Here is a 20,392-nt window from a genome sequence, read left to right on the forward strand (position 1 = left end):
ATTAGGTATGTTTCAGACATTTAGATACCTCCTTTTTATTTAGGATTTCCTCATTCAAATTGCAACATCTTGCAACAGCCCCAGAAACAATCCCACTCACCCCAAGATGAATACCCACAAACAAACCATCCTTGTTCACATTAATTTTGAACCAAGTGGGGTTGTGAGCCAATGCTTTTAACTAAATTTTGATGAGCCATAAAGCCCCACTTCTCTCCTCTCCCCCCTCCAAAAGATATCCTTCTCACCCAAGCAGCCACCCCAAAAAACAAAAACAAAAAATACACCCATGACACACAGCCCAGCTGGATTTTAGCAGCTCCCAGGACTGAATGATGGAAAAGACACAGGAAGCGTTTGACTCATACCCTCGTTAAGGGGATCTCCATATGCGATGCCCAATAAATCACACCTCAGCGGTTCACACAATGAAACCCTCCCCCCAGCCCTGCTGATTTCCCAGGCAAACACCCCATAGAGCTAACTTGGGGGGGAGCATCTCCCACGTAGTGGGATGTACCACTGTGAGGAACCCCCCCACCAGCTCCACAGAGCATGGGCACGGCGCCTCCCACGTGGCGCGTGTAACAATGTGAACGCCCCCCGCAGATAGAGGAGGGATAAGCACGGGCCGGTGATAGTGATGCAGCAGCCGCAGCCCTCACCCCCGGGCTGCTGCCCCAGGGACTCCCTCCCAACGGCGCCCCACACAGACCCAGCAGAGGGAGCAGCCCCCAGGGAAACAAGTCGATGCGCTGGGGGCGAGGAGAGTTACATGGCGCCCCGGCCGGCCCGCCCAGCGCGGGGAGAGGGTCTTGAATCGCCCTCCAGGAACAGGGGGAGGAGAGAGACGTTTGTTTACCTCAGGAGCGAGCGCGCCTTTGTGCGTCCCCCGCCGCTGCTCGGCTACGGCGCACCTCGGGGGCGGGGCGGTCCAGCTCCGGATGTGGCAGGAAGGGACACCTGGGCTCCTCCCCCCACAGTCCGAGCTGGGGCTCACTATCTGGCAGCGGCCCCACCCCCATTGGCTCGCTGGCTCGCGCCCACCCGCTCGCCCCTCCCTCCCCGCAGCGGGCGCCGCCAACGTTCGGCCGAGTTTGAATCTCTCCCGACTCAGCGGCCCGGCCCGGCCCGGCCCGGGCTGGGGGGGAGGGGCGCGTATGAGCGCGGGAGGGCCACAGGGCATGTCTGTTGTCGGCCGGCGGAGGGGGAGCAGGGGGGCGGGGGCTCTGCACTGACGGAGCCTGCGGGGCGGGGCTGCTCCGCTCCTCGTTCCCGCCTCTTCTCCCCCCCCGCTGGCCCCTACCCAGCCCGTTAATTTTGACCCCTCACAGGCTTCCCCGCACACCGCTGGGCTTTCGCCCCTCCACAGCCTTGTGGCGAGCGGCTTCCTAGGGGCCGCACGTCCTCCCCTGAGCCAGCTGCATTACCCCTGCCCCTCATTAATCCTACTCCTCCATTGCCCCATCCCCAGGCCCTCCACCACAGTTAATTCTTTACCCCTCTGTTGCCCCACCACCTCCAGCCCCTGCACTGCCCTTACCAAAAGTTAATTCCTGCTCTTCCATCGCCCCCCCTGCCCTCTCAGGCCCTCCACCCCATGCATTGCTCCTCCAGTCTCCGCATTGCCCCAACCCCTGCATTGCTCCTCCAGCCCCCCACCCCCCACGCCGCATCGGCATTGCCCCAATCCCTCCACCACCTACACTGTTCTTCCTGCTCCCCAGTTCCTGCATTGCCTGAACCCCTCCGCGCCTGCATTGCCCCCCAGCCCTTGCATTGCCTGAACCTCTCCACCCCTGCATTGCCCCCCCAGCTCTTGCATTGCCTGAACCTCTCCACCCCTGCATTGCCCCCCCAGCTCTTGCATTGCCTCAACCCCTCCACCCCTGCATTGCCCCCCCAGCTCTTGCATTGCCTCAACCCCTCCACCCCTGCATTGCCCCCCAGCTCTTGCATTGCCTGAACCTCTCCACCCCTGCATTGCCCCCCAGCCCTTGCATTGCCTGAACCTCTCCACCCCTGCATTGCCCCCCAGCCCTTGCATTGCCTGAAGCCCTCTCCACCCCTGCATTGCCCCCAGCTCTGGCTTGCTGAACCCGCTCCCCCCTGCATTCCCCCCCAGCTCTTGCATTGCTGACCTCACCCCTCCACCCCTGCATTGCCCCCCCAGCTCTTGCATTGCCTGAACCCCTCCGCGCCTGCATTGCCTGAACCCCTCCACCCCTGCAGTGCCCCCCCAGCTCCTGCATTGCCTGAACCTCTCCACCCCTGCAGTGCCCCTATGCCCCAATTAATTTTTGCCTCTCCCTTGCCCTACCACCAGTTAATTCCTACCCCTCTATTGCCCCTCTATTACCCATACCACTCACTTAATTCCATTACCCCTGTCAATTTCCTACCCTTCCACTCCCCATGCCCTTGCAGCTACCCCCACCCAGTTAATTCCTAATCCTCCCTCCCCCCGCAACCCTTGCAGTTACTCCGACCCAATTCTACCCCTCATTGCACACCGCCTTCAATTACCCCAACCCATTTTATTCCTACCGCTTACTCCATGCCCCCTAAAAACTCCACTGTTATCCCATTTTCCCCACACACAACTCAGTTCCTCAATCCAGCTTTCACCCTGCCGTCAATTCGCTTAATTTCTCTCCGTTTCGCCGATCCACAATCTATCCCCGTATATTAAATCAATCCCCCCAGCCCATCTAATTTCATTTCCCCTTTACAAACTTCATTTCCCGTCTCCAAATTCAACCCATTTGACCCAGGCACCGTCCAGCCCCTGCCCACAATTCGAATGATTTCCCCAGGCGCCTTTCTGCTTTCCCCCAAATTCAATCCATTTCTCCCCTGCGCCCTAAATAACGTTCGCAATTTTATTGCTCACACACACTGCACTCCATTTCCTCCATATACAACTCTTTCCATCTCCCCATTGCACAGCTACCACTCACACAGACACCGGCACACCCACACTTCCTTCCCCCAGCACTCACTACTCGCTCCATCCTTCCTCACAGGATGGTGCAAACTCCCCCAACCCTTTTGTATTTTGGGGGGTGGAGGAAAGCATAAGGCTTATCCTGGCACGCCGATCTTCCCCCTGTTTCTCTTCTCCCCCTCACCCCTCCGATAGCTGACCCTAAGATCTGAGAGTGTAGAGCTCAACTCCCCTTTATTCTCTCCTTCGCCCCCAGATTATTTCAGAAAATTGAAAAAAACATCAGCACATCCTTTTGATAGGACATGGAGATTTTGCCAGACACATGATGGCATTATGTCGTTTGACTTGCCATGTTTTGGCTCTGCGATCGGAGGAAAAAGCAGGATATTTCTCTTTTTTTTAAAAAAAAAAATTCCCTCTTCCCAAATTCCTTGTTGCATGAAAGTTTATGCTGATTAACAGAGCAAAAAGTGCTTTGAGGGCAGACAAGGGGGAGTTGTCTCTCCAGCAGTTGAGAGACACAGTGAGAGCGGCAGAAAACAGCATGCGGCATAATCCATTTCAAATGTGTGTGAACAACCTTTCCCATCCCCCCTCCGTCCCACCTTTTACATATTTGTTTAAGAAATGGATACAAGATTTGCTAGTGTACTTACCAAACAGCCGTCCTGGGCTTCCTGTTTGACCAATGTCCGTGTGTGTGTTTTTTCCTTCTCTAGGTGGGGATTCTGCAGTGCTGCACAGACACACTGCAGCAGCTCCAAAGCTGGAGGATAGTAAAGTGTGTTACTTACTAGAGAGGCTCTATATTACCACTAGGCGCTGGCGGAGCAAAGAAGCATTTTTCTTAAAGAGACATGATTCTCCTCTGCTCGCCTCCCACTCCCACCCCCCCATCGCCTCTTCCCAAAATAGGGAAACAGTAGGAAGTTGGACTGGGAAAATGGCATAAACAGAGGTCAAGGTTAATATTAAGTGAGTAATTGAGTAAAAGCTTGACCATGACTCAATGAAAAGCTGGAATTGCCTACTTTCAAAAGCAGCAAAGAGTCCTGTGGCACCTTATAGACTAATAGACGTTTTGGAGCATGAGCTTTCCTGGGTGAATACCCACTTCGTCGGATGCTCCAAAACGTCTGTTAGTCTATAAGGTGCCACCGGACTCTTTGCTGCTTTTACAGATCCAGACTAACATGGCTACCCCTCTGCTACTTTCAAAAGAATCTTTGCTGCTCTTCAGAGAAACGTTATAAACTGCCATATATGCTGCCTGAATATGTTCCTTGCCATTTTTACTTGTTAAATACTGTGTATGGGTAAAGAATAGTGACAGTGCAATGCAGTTCCAGGGAATAACAATAAACAATAATATGTAGCATCTTCCATATGAATGAATTGCCTTATGGATAGGGCCCTACCACATTCACAGTCCATTCTGATAAATTTCACAGTCATGGAACTTTAAAAATCTTAAATGTCAGGGTTTCAGATATTTATATCTGAAATATCACGATGTGGTAACCGAGGGGGTCCTGACCCAAAAGCAGGTTGTGGGGGGGTTGCAAGGCTATTGTAAGGGGGTTGCGGTATTGCCACCCTTACTTCTGCGCTGCTGATGATGTTGGTGTTGCCTTCAGAGCTGGGCAGCCAGAAAATAGCGGCAATTGGCCGGGAGCCCAGCTCTGAAGGCAGCAGCAGCAGCACAGAAGTAAGGGTGGCATCGCACGATATGATATTGTCACTCTTACTTTTGCATTGTTGCTTGTGGTGGTGCTATCTTCAGAGCTGGGCTCCAGTTAGCAGCCGCAGAGCTTCCTGCTGCTGGGAGGAGTTCCCGGATGTAACCCATATATGTAACCCATTCAGGGGAAGAGGAAGTCCTGTCCCTTCCCAGTCCAGCTAAGACTTGCAGCTGGAGCCCAGTGCATGGCCAGAGCCCATGGCCAGGGCACCCCAGCCCTGCCCCTCCCTGGCTTCAGGCACAGTGCTCAGGGGTTAAAGGACCCTTAGCCGTGTGTGTGGGGGGATGACCATGGTGCCCCCCCACCAAGGCATCCTGGGCTCTTGCCCACATTGCCCACTCATAAGGATGGCTCAGGGCCCCCAAAAGTGATGACCCCCCATACTATGCCACCCCCACTTCTGTGCTTCTGCTGGCGGCAGTGCTGCCTTCAGAGCTGGGCGCCTGGCTGGCAGCTGCTACTCTCTGGCTACCTAGCTCTGAAGGCAGCACAGAAGTAAGGGTGGCAATACTGCACCCCCACCCTTCAATAGCTAGATTTCATGGTCTGTGACTCATTTTTCACAGTCGTGAATTTGGTAAGGCCTTACTTATGGACATAAGCAGTTATAGATTTAATAATAAAAATAGTTACCTACATAATATACAAGTGATCTGCAATATGTTACAGTGTTTCTCAGCCTTTTGGTACCAAAGTCTCACTTGTTTCCTTCCTAAACTGTGTCAGGGAAATCTCTGGGACCAGTAAGGAAGCTAGCACGGACCAGCATCGCATCGGTCCATGGACTGGGCTTTGAGAAACACTGTGTTACACAGTAGTAAAGAGAGAAAGACATTAAGAGGCATAGAAAGAAAAGTTTTGAGATGAAATTTGAAATGAGATAGAGAGTTGATGAAGCTGAAAGACAGCCAAAGGCTGTTCCAAATGGAATGAGCTGCAGAGGAGAAGGCTCTGGCACCAAAAGTGGTGACATTATGGGGAAGCACACAAAACAGACAGTGGTTAAATGTATAAGGAACGTGCATCATATGTGAATGTTTTCATTACAGAAAAGGCTCTGTAGTTGAAATAGTAATTTAGCCTTTACTATAACCCCATTTTCAGTTGCTTATAACTTTCTCAAAATTCTAGTTTGGGGCTGAAATTGTCTATGATGTCTCTCAAACTAAATTTTTGTTTTGTTTTGTTTTTTGAAAGTTTGAGCAATATCCACCAGCCATTTTGAGTGGTGGAAAATATATACTCTTCATGTTTTTTAAAAATGAGACTTTTTATATATGGGACATAAAAATAGCTGCTCTTAAAGGCCTCATTCTTGCAAACATGCACAAGTGCCCCTTGAAATCAATGGGACAGCTCAGGTGTAAAATTACTCACATATAAAACTGTAGGATGAAGGACAAAAACTTCTACTTTCACATGTGGCTAGATCCCAATGAGGTGCTAAGATGCTGCATTAATAGGGCAATGAATATAGAGAGAAGTTTGAAACATGTTTAAAATAACTTTATATATTTAAAAATTAATATAAAACATTTACATATTTTAATGTTACAAGCAATTAAAATCAACTTTTGGCATGGACTGTAAATATAGATATGTGTATACAATATAGAACTCACCTGCTGCTCTGTACACTTTGGAAGTAGTGAGGGTTTTTGCATACTCAGAGTAATGCAGTGTAAAATTTGTGGAATTGTGCAAAATAATATCGCTGCATCTTGCACATTTATTTCCTCCCTTTTTATTTTGTCTTTAAAAATAAAATAAATCAGCTGCAAATTCCTATGTTCATAAAATATTAAAATTCCAACTTTGACCATGAAAAATTTGAGAAATGCAAAAGTTCAATCCTGGTTATGAGTATAAGGATGGTTTTGTGATTAAAGCAGTGAGCTGGAAATCAGATTATACTACAGGCTGAGACATAGACTTCCTGTATGACCTTGATCAAGTCCTCTAGAACAGATTTTCAGAGGCATCCCTCTCACATGTAGGCAGACCCACAGCAGGGTTTTAGTATTGTGGAGATCCTTGCTTGGGTTTTTATTGTAGGACGAAATTGCATCTCTTGTGCATAAGATAGCTTCTGCAGTTATATTAGTTGGGGAACAAAGTTACAGGGATGACCAATGCTAATTATTCAGGACATAGGCTGATTATAAGCAGAGCCCAAGTAGAAACTTTCCCTGCATGGTATAGTATTTCACAGTTAGTTATATTATGAAGGTTTTGCTCCTTCCGTATAAGGATTTGTCATAGGGCAACACAGAATAGCTAAACTTGACTCATTATAGTTTAGCAAGTTCCATGTTATGCAATGCATCCTTTGGGTGATGCAGTAAATAGAGATCTTTTATAGTTATCTCTGTCCAGTTGGAGGATAGAAGGGATGTATTATACTAGGAAAAATAATTGTTTAGGCTTTGTGTGAGAAATGCAACAGCTTGATCCAGAATAAAAGGAACTGGTAATAGAGTCTTCCAGCCAGAAGTGATCTTCTTTAAGGTTCAGACTCAAAGTACAAAAACCTTGACAACTGAAACAAATCAAAACCATTGTAGACTGAGATAGCAGCATATCATCACAGAGTCCAGTGATAACATAGTCAGAAATAAATACAGCTGTAAGACTTCCTTGGGAGTTAACTCCCATTTCTCTCTCTTTTTTTTTTTTTTTTCTTTTTTGCTGTCAGTGACATTCTTTCCTGGCACATTTTCTGTATTTAGCAAAATGTATTTAAAAAAATCCAAAAGGCAATTACAGTATTCACCTTTCTTAGGAATAATCTGCCACTTTATGTGGTGCTGAAACCCTTTCACTCTGTACAAGGCCATGTGTCTAATCAATGGACTTAGCTGAGCTATTCATTAGAAACTTGGCCAGGTCACATACATTTACTTCTCTGCTTTATGCCAAGCCAGTCTGGAGAGCGCTCCAGGAAAGGAGGAGGGAGTGGCATGGATCTCATGTTGAATTCTTCATTCCCCATGGAGAGATAATCAGAGCATTACTCAGAGATCCATATAAAAAAAATTAGCCCTTTAATGACCTACATGGATTTTTGTAAAGAGTTACTTCAGCAAAGAGCTGGATAATTCCTCACACAGCTGCGGTGTAGGAGGCAGCTCAGGGGACATTCTTGCAGAATTACTCTAGTACAATTAAAAAGAAATTACTATCAGTTTTTTTGGGTGCTTTTTTTTCCCACTCAAGGGCATTGTGTCCTCAATCCATCTCTTCTGTTTTCTGGTTTCTTTTGAAGTCATTACAGCTTCAACAGCCGTATGGCAAACTGTCAAACAGTAATAGTGCTGTGTGTTTTCTCTGCACAAATGACCTCAACAGCTCCCCTAAGCATGATCCCTCTCCTGACGTCATTACTAATGGTCATATAAAGGCAGCCATCGTCAGGGGGATGTGAGAGGTGTCTCTCAGGTGAACACTGAGCTTCTACAAACCACTGCATGTTCTTTTAGCAAAATCAGAATTACGTCTCCTGGATGCGGAGTACTAGACACCCAAGCACCAGTAATAGCTATAGCCAAGAAGTATACAACCACTATTGTCCAGCGTGAGATCTTGCCAGAGTGATCCATGCTTTTGTCACCTTGAGACCAGATTGCTGTAATGCGCTATGGATGGGCTCTGTGTGGAAGCCATTCAGAAATCACAGTTAGTGCTGCATTTGGTAGATCACTTATTAAATGAAGTTTTGCACTCAGAGCATATTACACACTGCTCTGGTTTCCAACAGCCTTCAAGGTGGAATTCATGGTGCTGGATTTAATTTATAAAATTAAACGGTTAAGGGCTTGGTTACTTGAGGGATTGCCTCTCTCCCCATCATACATTGCCACAGCTGAGATCTATGGCGTCTCCTTTATCTGGAGTCTTCTTAGTTTAAAAGAAAGACAGTGGCTAGCAGGATATTTCTGGTGACGGCCCTTTGACTCTGGAATTTGCTGCTCAAGCTCTTCTTTTCCCCGCTCCTGCAGAGCCCAGATTTCTTCCTGGGCTTTTGGGGAGACGAAGGTGTGGGGAAGATAAATATACTAAGGATTATGAGGGGTTCAGATACTGCATTAATGGGGGTCTATGTGAGTACCATAGAGAGCTGATTTACTTTTTCTCAAATCAAGTCCTACGTGTTTCCTGTCAAACTTTAGTATAACAGGACACAAATGTATAAATCAATACCTTCACATTTCCTCCAAACCACAGACTCCTTCTTATGGATAAAGAGGACAGAAAGGATGCCCCCTTGCTTCCACTGTCGTCTATCAATTGCATTTTATAAATTTGAAACAGCTATTCTGTATTCTCTTCAAGCAAGAATATAGCATGCCGCCTCTATAGTGCTTCCCATGCCTCCTGTCTTAATTAGGATCTGATTTACTGTGGTGTAAATGAGGAGCAATCCGTCTGACGTCAAAAAGAGTTATACTGGTGTAACATCAGTATGAGCAGAATTAGAAACAGACCCGTAGAAAGTAAAATACCAAGACTGGAAAAAAAAATCAAGTCTGTGTCTTTCTCAAAGCAGTACCACTAGTTCACATCACTGGTCCAGAAAAATAGTATCTCAGATCATGTAAGAAAAACATAGTTCTCATTTCCTCTTTGTCCCTTCAGGGCAGGACAGAACATCCTGTTGTTCTAATAATGCGAGCAAAATAGTAGTTATTTTTGGCAAAAAAAATTCATTTTTAAAGTACATTTTTTAAAGGCAACTCTAATCCTGGATTCAGATTATTCAATACATGTATTAGGAGCACAATACTTCTTTCTGCATCCAGGAATCCACACTGATGAACACAGCACATGTAAACTCAGTCAAAAGTTCATATCAGCTCAACAGCAAACCATTTTAGCAGTTACCTATCGAAAAAGATCTATGATTCTGAACAAAGGCAACACCCATAATAAGGGTGTGCCATATTTAGTACTGCACCTGGGGAGCAGGGTGCCTGTGGGAAGTCTATGATGCAAAAAATCATGAGCAGGGCAGTGGAATGTATGTTGATTAAGTGGCTCTATGAGGAGGTTCATACCAGCACGCTTGTATTGGAGTTTGCTGTAAATTAATCCTGCCTCCTATAGAAACTCAACATAGGAGACAGCTGAAATCACGATCTGCCTTCTGTAGCGGTAAGACTCCCCTCTAGGGAGATTTAGGATGGAAGAATCCCATGCACTGCTACAGACCAGGGACCAAGCGGCTAGGCAGCAGTTAAGCAGAAAAAGACCTAGGGGTTACGGTGGATGAGAAGCTGGATATGAGTCTACAGTGTGTTCTTGTTGCCAAGAAGGCTAATGGCATTTCGGGCAAGTAGGGGCATTGCCAGCAGATTGAGGGAAGTGATCATTCCCCTCTATTCGACATTGGTGAGGCTCATCTGGAGTACTGTATCCAGTTTTGGGCCCAAAACTACAAGAAGGATGTGGAAAAATTGGAAAGAGTCCAGCGGAGGGCAACAAAAATGATTAGGAGGCTGGAACACATGCCTTATGAGGAAAGGCTGAAGGAACTGGGATTGTTTAGTCGGAAGAAGAGAAGAATGAGGGGGGATTTGATAGCTGCTTTTAACTACCTAAAAGGGGGTTCCAAAAAGGATGGATCTAGACTGTTCTCAGTGGTAGCAGATGACAGAACAAGGAGTAATGGTCTCAAGTTGCAGTAGAGGAGTTTAGGTTGGATATTAGGAAAAACTTTTTTAATAGGAGGGTGGTGAAGCACTGGAATGGGTTACCTAGGAGGTGGTGGAATCTCCGTCTTGGAGTTTTAGTCAGCTGACAAGCCCTGGCTGGGATGATTATTGGGGATGTCCTGCTGTTGAGCAGGACATGGACAGATGACCGTCCCTGAGGTCCTTGTAACCCTGATATTCTAGTATCTAGGTGCAGTCTCGGTTTGCTAAGTCTGAATAGGTGTCAGCATGAAAAGATTAATAGTGATAATCGGTAATTAAAAAAATTAATCGTAATGCATCCTAAACCAATAAGAAACCATTATTTAATATTTTGGATGTTTTCTACATTTTCAAATAAATATTGATCAATTGCGCACAACAGAATACAAAGTGTAAGTTCACTAATTTTTATTACAATAGTCACAGTAAATAACCTAAAGAAATAGTATTTTTCATCACCTAAAACAATACTGAGTGCAATCTTCTATCATGAAAGTGACTTACAAATGTAGGATTATGTTCAAAAAAAATAACTACATCAAAAAGAAAAAGGATGTAAAACTGTAGCCTACAATCCACTCAGTCCTACTTCAGCAACCGCTCAGACAAACAAGTTTGGTTACATTTGCAGATAGCGCGCCTGCCTTCTATTACAATGTCACCTGAAAGTAGAAACAGGCGTTCACATGGCACGGTGTAACCACAAACACAGATATATATGTGCCAGACACGCTAAAGATCATATGCCCTTCACGCTTCAACCACCATTCCAGAGACATGGCCAGCTGAATGACGGGTTGGCTCAATAATACCAAAACAAGCACCTGACATATGTTCATTTCATCACTTGACAGATGCCACCAGGCAGTTGATTTTCTTTTTTTTTGTGGTGATGGTCTGTAGTTCTGCATCGAGTTGTTCTTTCAAGATGTCGAAAGCAGCTCCACACCCATCTCCGACATTTTGAAAGGCACGTCAATTCTTAGCTCCGGGTTGAGTGTTGTAATATTTTAGAAATCTCACATTGGTACCTTCTTGCTTTTTGTCAATCTGCCGTAAAGTGTCTAAAATAAACATGCTGGAATCATCATCTGAACAATAACACTGACATATATGGCAGAATTGGGTAAAACACACAGAGCAGGACATAACAATCTTCCCAAGGAGTCAGCACAACATTTTAACTAAGCTCATTTAATAACAACCATCATCATACAGCAAGTTGTCTAGATGTAACGAAGCAGAAGGCGCAGGACAAGCTTAGCACAGGGATCGCCACCGCGGGCTTGGGCACCATGACCCATGCCTGCCCCGGGAAGAGCAGCGCGCGCCGAAATGCCGTAGCAGCATTTTGGCGGGGATGCCTCTCGATGATGACTCTTGTTGCTGACAAGTGACGTCATCGAGATGCGTCGCCCCCGAATGTTGGCAGCGATGCCTCTTGATGACGCCGCTTGCTGTCAACAAGTGATGTCATTGAGAGGAATTGCTCCTGAATTTCGGTGGAGATGCCTCTCGATGACGTCTCTTGTAGATGGCGTCGCCGCCAAAATGCCGCTGAAATTTGGCAGCAATGCAGTGGGTGCTCCACCGCCACAGTGGTCCTTTGGCTGGCACCCACCAGCCAGAAAGGTTGGGGACCACTAGTTCAGCATATCCGACGTAAATATCTTGTAAAGCCGGCTACAAAAGTGCCATGAGAACGCCTGTTCTCACTTTCTGGTGACATTGTAAATAAGAAGCAGGCACCAGTATCTCCATAAATGTAAACAAACTTGTTTGTCTTAGCGATTGGCTGAACAAGAAGTAGGACTGAGTGGACTTGTAGGCACTAAAGTTTTACATTTTTTTTTTTGAGTGCAGTTATGTAACAAAAAAAATCTGCATTTGTAAATTACATTTTCATGATAAAAAGATTGCACTACAGTACTTGTATGAGGTATAAGTTTTGAACTGAAAAATACTATTTCTTTTGTTTATCATTTTACAATGCAAATATTTGTAGCAAAAAATAATATAAAGTGAACACTGCACACTTTGTATTCTGTGTTGTAATAGAAATCAATATATTTGAAAATGTAGAAAAACATCCAAAAATATTTAATAAAGTTCAATTGGTATTCTATTGTTTAACAGTGATATTAATCACAATTAATTTTTTTAATCACAATTTTTTTAAGTTAACTGCATGAGTTAACTGTGACTAATTGACAGCCCTACTCTGAGTACACCTCACTGCACAAACTTTGCCGAGCTTAGAGCATAAATTTAAGCACAAAGCCCTATGGATAAGCTAATTCTTATTATCTTTGATGTATCACTTGAAGGTAATATACAGAGATAAAATCAGCACTGACATCTATTAGTTTTTTGTCACTGATAAAAATAAGTATTACAAAATGCTTTCAAAAATAGATGGATTGCCTAAAATGTTATTTTCACAGTGAAGAAAAGTTTTGCTTCTTTTTTGTCATTAAGACAATATATAACTGTGTTTTGCTCCAATGAGAAGTAATGCTTGACTTCAGAATCTGCACATATAACTCAAATGCTACTCCTAGAGTCCATTTGAAGCAAGTAAAATTGAAGCCCATATTTTAGCGTGATTTCCAATGACAAGAGTCAACAATTTTTAGAGATATTAAATCCTTTATTCTTTGGAGGCTAACAAACAGGTAATGTACCATAGAAAGAGCTGCAGTTTCCTTTACAATCTACTAATCATAGCCTAGGATCATTAGCTCATCACAGTTTCAAGGGCCCTGTATCTCCAGACAGACTTTTGTTGGGTTTGAGTGAGTATGTGTCCAGTGACTGTCAATGTCAGGGGTGAATTCCTTCTCAGCTAGTTAAAGTTCAAACCTGTACTGCCAAAGTCAGATTTATCACTAAAATTCTATGAGGTGCAGGATCAGACCAATAGGTCTCAGTCTTGCTAGGTGCCAAGCACCCTGGCTGCGTCACAGCAATAACTTAAGCATGTGCTCAGATTAATATAGGTCCAGATGTTAGGAGTCACTGAGCACATACTCAGATAACCATTCAAAGTCATTCTTAGGAAGTCAATGGGAGTGATCACATACTTGCACTTAACTTTTTTACTGAATTAGAGCCAGAGCATTCAGCATTTTGAAGGCTCAAGCCCACAGTGACTAACTTTTAAGTGATGTTGGGATCTCCTTGAGTGACGTCTTCATTTCGCTCTCTGGCAGTAGGAAGAGGAGGGTAACGCGGCCACAAACAGGCAATTTAAGGGGCTGCGAGAGGGAAACTCTAGCGGAGCAGATCAATGGTTAAGGTGTATGTGTGCATACGTACAGTTAAAATGCTTTGCTCTGCTTTGTCCAACAAGTCCAAGTAATTTTTTAAAATGTATTGTAACCATGCTCAGACTTAGTCCTTTCCGTCATTGGAAGTAGAACAGTGATCCTAATCCAGCTCCAAAGATGCTGTAACTCAAATGAGCTGCACAGCTCCCATTTGGAGGAGACACACAAATCCACCCACCAGACATAACTAATGCAGCCATTTAACTGAGTAGAATACATAAGATATGGGTGGTGGAGGAGGAGGGAGGAATTAAACACCTCCCATAACAATAATTACAGTATTAAACTGAATAATTTGTATACTACAAAACACATCATCTGACAAAAGTTTAAAAAAAACATAATTTCAGTGTAGTGAGGGAGGTGGCAAAAACGTACAGAGAAACAAACTGATCTTTGCAGGAAAATCCAGAATTTCCTGATGTTTATCTAAAGAAGGGAGGTGAAGAGATTGTAAATATTGGTATAGTACCATTGATTTCAAGGGAACTACACTGTTTGACATCAGTGAGCATCTGGCTTATTATAGTTTTGCAACCTAAGGTAATAATTGGAGATATACCAATCTCCTAGAGCTGGAAGGGACTTTGAAAGGTCAGTAAGTCCAGCCCCCTGCCTTCACTAGCAGGACCAATTTTTGCCCCAGAGGTCTCCCTCAAGGATTGCGCTCACAACCCTGGGTTTAGCAAGCCAATGCTCAAGCTACTGAGCTATCCTTCCCCCCAATCTAGCTAGAAAAATATTAAAGTCCTAGATTAAAATAGAAAATGTCATATATTTACTGTTGATTTGATTAGTGATAAAGGTCGAGCTGGTGGATACTTAGCAGGCTTCAAAAGAAGCTTGTCTTTGATAATCTGAGGTGGGAATCTTGGTTCCACTAAAGCCAATAGCAAAACTCCCATTCATTTCACTATGGCCAGGGCTTCACCCTCAGTTTCCACACACAGGAGTGGACTGGCATGAACATATGCAACATGTCACATAAATCCATGAGTATTGTGTATATATATTTATATACACACCATTGTTTTGTTTGCTTGCTTACTTTACAGAGATTCTTTGATCATGAATGCTTGTTTCCCAAGAGGTGATGACCTTATTTTTCTCAGCAGGAAAGTGAATTTTATTGTGGCTTTTTTGCATGTATCCACAGGATTATCAATCAGCCAGTTAGAACCTGTCTATTTGTGTACCTTTGTTTAAACTGTTCTCCTTCCTTCTACACTTGCACTTACCAATATTTAAACATTTAAGTCTGGATTCAGTGCTACTTAAGCATGTGCCTAACTTAAAGGATGTGAGTAGTCCCAATGGGATTTCAGTACCTTGCTGAACTGGGACCTGGGTATAGAGCCTGGTGCCAAAAGTGTGAAGGAGGGTGACACCAAATGGTACTGTACAAGACTGCAGTTTATGCTACCACTCCTTAGAACAGAAATTAGATAGTATTGTGAAGAGATGTTAGGCTTCAACAGCTCAGAGGCGAAAGTAAGCTGGTAAGGTCCGGTACGGTGTACCGGGAAGAGCCAGTACACCGTGCCGAACTGCACCAGCTTCCGCGGCAGGGATTTAAAGGGTTCTGGGCTCCCTGCTGCAGCGGGCAGCCGAGAGCCCTTTAAATTCTGTCCGCAGCTCGGGCGGCTAGGCTGGGGCCGGATTTAAAGGGCTCAGAAATCTGCAGCTGCGGGCAGCCCAGAGCCCTTTGAATCCCGCCTGTGGCTCCGGCAGCTGGAGCTGCAGGGGGGATTTAAAGAGCCCAGAGCTCTGTGGCAGCCGGAGCCCTGGGCCCTTTAATTTGCCCCTGAGCTCCAGGGGCTCCCAGCCACCTCTTCAGCTGGGAGCCCTGAGTTGATTTAAAGACCCTGGGGCTCCCAGCCACAGCTGTGCCCCAAGGCCTTTAAATCTCGAGAGGCACCGTCTCTTCCAGTTGAGGCCACACCTCTTCTGGATGAGGCCACGCCCCCCTCAGGACTGCCACAGTACCGGTAAGTCCTGTAAGTTACTTTCACCCCTGCAGTAGCTACACAAATACAACTAAGAACGTACAGCAGGACACAAATGTGAAGTGACATAAGAAACATGCAGTGGGTTTTCAATGGGGATGGGAAAATTGGAGTAACTTCGGATTTTTACAGCTGGTCCCTTATCTATAATGAGCCAACCCAGAACCCCAGATCCAAACTCCTTCTTGAACTTTCAGAAAGGCTAGATCTGATTCCAGATCCAGACTTTGCAGTGCAGCTTCATCTTTGCATTTTAGGGACTTTGCACACTTCTGGTGTAAGGAGGGGTCACGCTCACCTCAACAGGAAGTTCTGGTTGGTTTCCTCCCCCTTGACAACAACAGAATAGTGTAAAGCAGCCAAGATGCAGGCCAGCAAAGGGGATCTTAGTCCACTGGGGATTTTTGAATGTCTGCCTGATACTTTTATCTAGAACTGGTTTTTCCAGCCACACCTGGTGTCTGAAGAAGCATTTCTGCTGCTCACAACAAACTGCATTTCTGGGTAGAAAAACTGCTTAGTTTCTCTCAGCTACACTTCACTCTGTACCAAGTTATGAGATTCAAAGAGATTGCCCAGGTGTCCTGGAATGCTAGCTTGGATTGTGTGCTGTAGAATAATATTGCTATGGCAGAATAATGGGAAAGCAGAAAGGGATTGCATTTCCCCCCTCACACACACACACCCTCCCTAGTAAATTCTTTGTGTAACAGGGCCCCTGATCCCACCAGGCATGAAGCCAGTTCTAGTGGTTCTACTCCATCTCTGCGAGGCCCTTCCAATTGGTGCAGTGGCCATTCTAAGGGAGAGGAGGGCAGGCTGAAGGAGGGAGCAGCAAAGCGGGGACAGGAGTAGGCCTGGGTGGGGAGGTCCTGTGTCCTAGTCATTCTGTATCCTTGCAGTGTCCCATAGGAACCACTGGGACACGGGCATAAGTTTGGGCAACTCTCAAGGCTACCCTCACCTGCACAGCTTGCCCCAATAGCCCCCTTTTCCCCTGGGGAACTGCCCTTTTTTCCTTCACCAGCACAGCGATGAATCTGCTTCATGGTCTGCTGCCGATGGAAATGATTCTCCTCTCACTTTCACCAGTGCAACTCCTTTGACATTTTAATAGAGCGACTCCTGATTTACACCCATGTGAATGGAGTAAGGTGACCTGACGTCCTGATTTTATCGGGACTGTCTTGATATTTATTTGTTTGTCCCATGTCCCGACCAATGTTTGGTCGGGATGCGAATTGCCCCGATATCTTGCACCCCCACACCCTAATTCCACCCTGGCCCCACCCCGACTCCGCCCCTCCCTCCCCAGTTGGATCCCTCACCAAATCCCTGCCCTGGCCCCACCTCTTCCCCAAGCATGGCATTCCCTCTCCTCGTGCCTCCCTCTGAGGCTTGCGCTAATCAGCTGTATGGTGACTCAAGTGCTGGAGGGAAGGGGGAGAAGCAGGACGCAGCAGCCAGCTCAGGGGAGGTGGAGGCAGAGCGAAGGTGGGCTAGTGAGGGGGGAGGGAGGGGTGGGCCAGATACACAATATCCCATTATAATTTCAATGCAAGATGAACATATGACTCTGATGTCAGAATTTAGCTGAAATGTTCCCGAGCAAAAAACTATGTAGTGTCGCTTTGTTCCCTTGACTTGCCGTGAAAACCTATGATACACGGGATGTAAGTCAGAGCCAAACAAATGTCTTCTATGTCATTCATATAAGTAACATTATGCTACACATCACAAATTTAAAAAATAAGACAACATGATCGATTGACATGACTATTTATTTCAGGTATTTCTGAAACACCTATTTCTTGGCAGCTTAGCTCTAGGTTTATATAGTAAAGTCTCATACTACTAGATGAGATTAATGTATGTTGTTTCTGAGTTGTTGTTTATTACTTATCTACTTTGCCTGGCACAGGACTCTTTTCTCCTACTCTGTACTAAACACACTGTCAACATGTAATGAATTATGAGGATCTGACCAGCTTTCAAGCGTTAACATTTTCTAGCTGATATTTTGCCATTAAGTACGGTAAAAAGACTGGAAATTAACTTGGAATTGAAAGTTAACTAAACTGTTCCATGGAGTGGATTAGTCCAGCCAAAACTACCCATGTCATGGGAGAACTAGACTAAGGATACATTTTTTTTCCCTGTTAAAAATGCCATGAGACAAATCCTAATGCATCTACTCAGTTACAACTCTCATTCAAGTCAAGTAAAAAAAAAATAAAAATTGAGTAAGGAGATCGGAATTTTTGCATCCTCACAGTGTACATTGCAAGTTTTTCATAAGTACGACTGCCTGGAGCATTATAAACAGTAACATTTCCTCTAAAACAGACCTTTCTCTTTACCTGTTTCTTGTCATTAACCCACCGTTTCTTTGGTTTCTTTTCCCCATCTCTGTGTTGCCCTTTTCCTGTTCTATTGTTAATCTCTTTAGGTGACACCCTTTTCTTTTTTTAAAGAGTTCCCTTTTAATCAGATAGATCCTGCTGGCGTGAGCTGTCAGAGGTATTCACTTCACTAAGCTCTAGCCTTATGTTGCATTGCTGTGGCAACAAGATTTAGCAGCAAGTCACCAGCCTTGAACTTGTCAGAGTCTGTAACAATGTGCGCCCAGCATGAATTACTCTCCAGTACATCAGGTTGCCACGACAACTACTAACAATAAAACTCATCTCTCTGCTTTAAATTCAGTAACGTTTACAGTTAGTTTCCTAGATGATCTGGGTCTGTATTATGTGAATCCTAGTTTGTTTTTGTTTTTTTTATACTAGCCTCAAATAATTAAATAATAAACGAAATAGGAAGGAGCTAGATGGGCAATTTGGGTTGTTAATTCAATGGATAGTAGAGTAAAGCAGGGCAGAACATAACAATGGGAGTACCAGTGCTGCGGATGCTGAGGAAGAGGGCAAACAAACAAAAGCCTAAGTGTCTGTGTGTACAATATATAGTACAGAGCTTAATCTGATAGCATAGCTTGTTCATGCAACCTAATCTGCATTCCCAAGAGCCTTCTAAACTTCGGGCTCCATTATGCAGGATCCTGAGCATCTTCTGAAAATGTTTGTGGCTGTCCTCTGATTTCTCCCCTGCCCTCATCTGGACACAGAAAGCTTTAGCTTGTGGAAATATCTCATCTGACCAGATCAATCAGTACTATGAGTGCCCTGTGAAGGAGAACAAAAGAGGCAATTTATGGCTGTGTGTGGCAGTCTGTCCCCCTATGTTCACACCTGTTATGGGACTATGATAACTCTTGTACAAAGTATGCATTTGAAAACTCATAATTCACTGATCATTATTGTCCTAATAAAATATGTATGGCATAATTTTATGTAAAATTATAAAATTCTACTGTATGATATTACTGAGACATATTCCAATTATAGAAAAGCAGCCACAAACCAGTTCCTCAGAGACAAAAGGCAAACTGACTCAGCCAGGCGTCAACAAAATCAAATGGACCATCACCTAGTTAGTGGCCATTCTTTGGCAGAAAAAAGGGTGTGAGCAAGAAATTGACATCTTGGCAAAGAAACAGCTGGAGGTTCCCATCCCCACAGACTTTGTCTCCTCAACCCCAGCTGAAGATGATTCTCAAAGAAGAGGAAAAAGTATCAGATGTCCCAAGTTATTCCTCCTTTTTCTCTACCTGAGGCATCCACAACACCTGAAGAAGAAAGGATATAGCTTTGGACAGGGAGGGATCCTGGCTGAAAGGAATTCAGCCAGAAAGACTGCTACAACATGTGGTGAGAGAGACCTTTGCTTTGAATTCACTTAGGGCATGTCTACACTTGCCATTTAAAGTGGAAAAAGTCCCTTTTTTGCGCAAAAATCATGGGAGTGTCTACACTTGCCAATGACTTTTTGCGGTGAAACTCAGAAGTTTCACCACAAAAAGAAAACCACCTCCACGAGAGGCGTACAGATCTTATCAGTGATGCTTTTGCAGTGATGTGCAAGTGAAGACACGTTCTTCCTGTTTACACAGCTTTTAGCCTCCTGAGGATATCTCACAGTGCCTAGGTGGCCACTCTGGCCAGGCTCTGATGTCAGGTAAACAGACATCCACCTTCTCCCTGTAAAGCCCCAGAACTTTGAAACTCCTCTTCCTGTTTTCTTGGGAAGTGCTCACTTATCATCTGGCCAGGTGACAATGCCGGCTACACAAAGCTAACTATCCCCTGCTTGAAGCAATGGTGAGCTACTGGAGCTGATCTGCGTTTGGGGAGAGGAGCCTGTGCATGGACCCAGGATGCCCCACAATCACCCGCCCCCTTCCCACAAGACCTACTGTCAAAATGGAGAGAGCTGCATTGTGGGATAGCTGCCCTAGAATTCTGCTCTTGTCAGCGATGGAAGTGCTGCTAACATAAACGCTCTCTGATGCCTGAGGAATTGAGTACACAAACCAGCACTTTATTTTCAACAGTTCCCTATCATTGGTGAAACTTACAGCGCAAAAACTCTGCAGGTGTTACCCTTAGTTTAAATGAGGTATTAGTTGCATTATACTTTTTTTTTGCTTGTAAACAATTCTGACTCTTATGCCTCATTATTTGTAGTCACTTAAAATCTATTTTTCTGTAGTTAAAAAACTTGTTTTATCTAAACCAGTGTGCTTGGACTGAAGTGTTTGGGAAACTCCATTTGG

At 44.9% G+C, this 20,392-nt stretch overlaps 1 protein-coding gene across 8 annotated transcripts in view; it reads right to left on the bottom strand.

The window, feature by feature from the left end:
* ADD3 (adducin 3) overlaps positions 1 to 3,716 on the bottom strand; it is a 156,017-nt gene extending 152,301 nt beyond the window's left edge. For 2 of the 8 annotated variants that reach the window (XM_075061363.1, XM_075061358.1), the window contains exon 1: positions 3,607 to 3,716. The gene's annotated coding sequence lies outside the window, so the exon portion shown is untranslated. Of the gene's footprint in view, positions 1 to 862; positions 951 to 3,606 lie in introns of those variants that run through there. The other 6 variants (XM_075061362.1, XM_075061356.1, XM_075061365.1 and 3 more) reach the window with 3 other exon arrangements.
* Between the last annotated feature and the right edge of the window lie 16,676 nt (positions 3,717 to 20,392).

This window comes from Chelonoidis abingdonii, unplaced genomic scaffold (genome assembly GCF_003597395.2).
Source record: "Chelonoidis abingdonii isolate Lonesome George unplaced genomic scaffold, CheloAbing_2.0 scaffold0027, whole genome shotgun sequence".
Lineage (NCBI taxonomy): Eukaryota > Metazoa > Chordata > Testudines > Testudinidae > Chelonoidis > Chelonoidis abingdonii.